The following is a 3,993-nucleotide window of genomic DNA, read 5'->3' as shown; positions in this document are numbered from 1 at the left end:
ATCGATGTTTTTAACTCTCTATTCCTCTTCCTTCCTCTCTGTAAAAAATCAATAAAATATATTTTTTAAAAAAGATTTTGGATTATAAATTACTGTAAGAACAGCACCATTTTATTTTATTTTATTATTTTTAAAATATTTCTTTATTGATTTTTTACAGAGAGGAAGGGAGAGAGATAGAGAGTTAGAAATATCGATGAGAGAGAAACATCGATCAGCTGCCTCCTGCACATCTCCTACTGGGGATGTGCCAGCAACCCAGGTACATGCCCTTGATCAGAATTGAACCTGGGACCTTTCAGTCCGCAGGCCGACGCTCTATCCACTGAGCCAAACCAGTTTTGGCATTATTTTATTATTTTTAATGGATAGTTATACAAAGTTTAAGATATTCATATCTTGTATACAGCTGACAAAAGTAACTTGTTCTAATTTATGAAAGAAATTGAATAGGCAATAAAACATTACTATATGTGAATGTAAAAAAAAAAAAAGACAAGAGATAACAAGTGTTGGCCAGAGTGTGAAGTAAAGGGAACTCTTGTGCACCGTTGGTGAGAATATAAAATGATTCAGCTCTTACGGAAAATAGTATGGCAGTTCCTCACAAAGTTAAAAATAGAATTACTTTATGATCCAACAGTTCCAATTCTGGATATATACCCAAAACAATTGAAAGCAGGGTCTCAAATATGTATTTTTACTCTGATGTCCATTATAGCATTATTTATAATAGCCAAGAGGTGGAAGCAACCCTAATTCTATCAACAGATAAATGAATAAAGCAAATATGATCTATATATACAATAGAATATTATGCAGTCTTAAAAAATGAAATACTAGGGCCCTAGCTGGTTTGGCTCAGTGGATAGAGTGTTGGCCTGCGGACTAAAGGGTCCCAGGTTCGATTCCGGTCAAGGGCACATGCCTGGGTTGTGAGCATGATCCCCAGTAAGGGGCGTGCAGGAGGCAGCCAAACAGTGATTCTCTCTCATCATTGATGTTTCCATCTCTCTCTCCCTCTCCCTTCCTCTCTGAAATCAATAAAAATATATTTTCCAAAAAAAATGAAATACTAGGGACAACCAAGATGGCGGCATAGGTAAACGCCTGAACTTGCTGCCACGTACAACCACATTAAAACTACAACTAAAAGCCCTAACCGGTTTGGCTCAGTGGATAGAGCATTGGCCTGCGGACTGAAGGGTCCCAGGTTCGATTCCGGTCAAGGGCATGTACCTTGGTTGCGGGCACATCCCCAGTGGTGGGTGTGCAGGAGGCAGCTGATCGATGTTTCTCTCTCATTGATGTTTCTAACTCTCTATACCTCTCCCTTCCTCTCTGTAAAAAAATCAATAAAATATATTTTTAAAAAACTACAACTAAAAGACAAAACGAATAGCATCCAGAACCACGGGAAGGCTGACTGAGTGGAAATTCTACAACTAGAAGGAAAGAGAAAATGCATTGAGTCCGGTAGGAGGTGCAGAGGTGTGGAAGTGTGGAGGTACAGAGGCACGGAGGTGCTCGTGAAAGGGGCTGGCAGCTGGGTACGCTGTTGTCTTTTTCAACTGGGAGGGAGATACAAGCTCCCATCTCCTCTGAAATCTAGTTCTGGGCAAGAATCTGGGGACACAGACTCATACAGAGAGAAACTGTACTGTCTGGCATCGGGCCGGAACGTGAGGGCGACTTTCTTGCAGAGGTGCTTTGAAGCAAGTCTTGCCCCAGAGGGGTGTCTCCAGCACAGAAGTTCTCGCATTGTAGACAAAACTGATCCTCACAGCCAATTGGCCTGGAGGTCAATTCCTATCAGTGATACCAACAGCAATCAAGGCTTAACTACAACAAGACTGTGCACACAGCCCACAAAGCGGTGCACCAAGAGTGTCTATCTCAGGTAATTAGGGAAGCTAAGCCACTGGGCCATATAATACACCTAGCAAACAAAGCCACTCTATCAACACAGGAAAGCAGCCAAGATGGAAAGACAAAGAAATAGGTTACAAATGAAAGAAATGGAGGAAAGCAAACTACTGGATATAGAGTTCAAGAAGCTGTCAATAAACTTGAGGAGAGAGTCACGAAAACTAATGAGACCCTCGATGCTATGATAAAGAACCAACTAGAAATTAAGCATACACTGACTGAAATAAAGAATATTATACAGACACCCAATAGCAGACCAGAGGAGCGCAAGAATCAAGTCAAAGATTTGAAATGCGAAGAAGCAAAAAACACCCAACCGGAAAAGCAAAATGAAAAAAGAATCCGAAAATATGAAGATAGTGTAAGGAGCCTCTGGGACAGCTTCAAGCGTACCAACATCAGAATCATTGGGGTGCCAGAAGATGAGAGACAGCAAGATATTGAAAACCTATTTGAAGAAATAATGGCAGAAAACTTCCCCCACCTGGTGAAAGAAATGGACTTACAGGTCCAAGAAGCGCAGAGAACCCCAAACAAAAGGAATCCAAAGAGGACCACACCAAGACACATCATAATTAAAATGCCAAGAGCAAAAGACAAAGAGAGAATCTTAAAAGCAGCAAGAGAAGAACAGTTACCTACAAGGGAGCACCTATACGACTGTCAGCTGATTTCTCAACAGAAACTATGCAGGCCAGAAGGGAGTGGCAAGAAATATTCAAAGTGATGAATAGCAAAGGACCTACAACCAAGATTACTCTACCCAGCAAAGCTATCATTTAAAATTGAAGGTCAGATAAAGAGCTTCACAGATAAGAAAAAGCTAAAGGAGCTCATCACCGCCAAACCAGTATTATATGAAATGCTGAAGGGTATTCTTTAAGAAGAGGAGGAAGAAGAAAAAGGTAAAGATAAAAATTATGAACAACAAAGTGAAAACAAATACATATCTATGAACAAGTGAATCTAAAAATCAAGTGAATAAAAAATCTGACAAACAGAATAAACTGGTGAATATAATAGAATCAGGGGCATAGAAAGGGAGTGGACTGACAATTCTTGGGGGGAAGGGAGTGTCAGGGGTGTGGGAAGAGTCAGGCCAAAAATCATACACCTATGGACGAGGACAGTTGGCAGGGGAGTAAGGGCAAGGGATGGGGTGGGAATCTGGTGAAAGAGAGCTATGGGGGGAAAAAGAGGGACAACTGTAATAATCTGAACAATAAAGATTTATTTTAAAAAAATGAAATACTTTCATATGATACAACATAGATGAACCTTGAGGATATTAAGCAAAATAAGCCAGTCACAAAAGGGCAAGTATTATATTATTCCACTCATATGAAGTATCTAAAGTAGTCAAAATCATAAAGACAGAAAGTAAGAAGGTGGTTGACAAGGATTAGAAAGAGAGTGGAGAGGGGCATTAGTGTTTAATGGGTATAGAGTTCCAGTTTTGTAAGATTAAACAGTTCTAGAGATCTGTTGCACAACAATGAGAATATACGCAACACTGTTGAACTGTAAATATATGTTTTGCTACAGTAAAAACCTTTTAAAAATATATTTTAGCCCTAACCAGTTTGGCTCAGTGGATAGAGCGTTGGCCTGCGGACTCAAGGGTCCCAGGTTTGATTCTGGTCAAGGGCATGTACCTTGGTTGTGGGCACATCCCCAGTAGGGAGTGTGTAGGAGACAGCTGGTCGATGTTTCTCTCTCATCGATGTTTCTAACTCTCTATCCCTCTCCATTCCTCTCTGTAAAAAAAATCAATAAAATATATTTTATATATATATTTGTTTATTTGGAGAAAACCAAGATGGCGGCATAGGTCAACACCGGAAATTGCTGCCTCGCATAACAACTTCAAAAATACAACTAAAAGACAAAACAGACATCATCCAGACCACACGAAGGCTGGCTGAGTAGAAATTCTACAACTAGAAGGAAAGAGAAAAGCACACTGAGACTCAGAGGAGGTGCGGAAGTAAAGTACAGAGGTACGGAGGCGCACGTGGAAAGGGCTGGCAACTGAGGACACGGTTGTCTTTTTCAATCGGGAGG

This window comes from Myotis brandtii, unplaced genomic scaffold, assembly GCF_000412655.1.
Source record: "Myotis brandtii unplaced genomic scaffold, ASM41265v1 scaffold509, whole genome shotgun sequence".
NCBI lineage: Eukaryota > Metazoa > Chordata > Mammalia > Chiroptera > Vespertilionidae > Myotis > Myotis brandtii.
Note: the sequence above shows the minus strand (reverse complement) of the source record.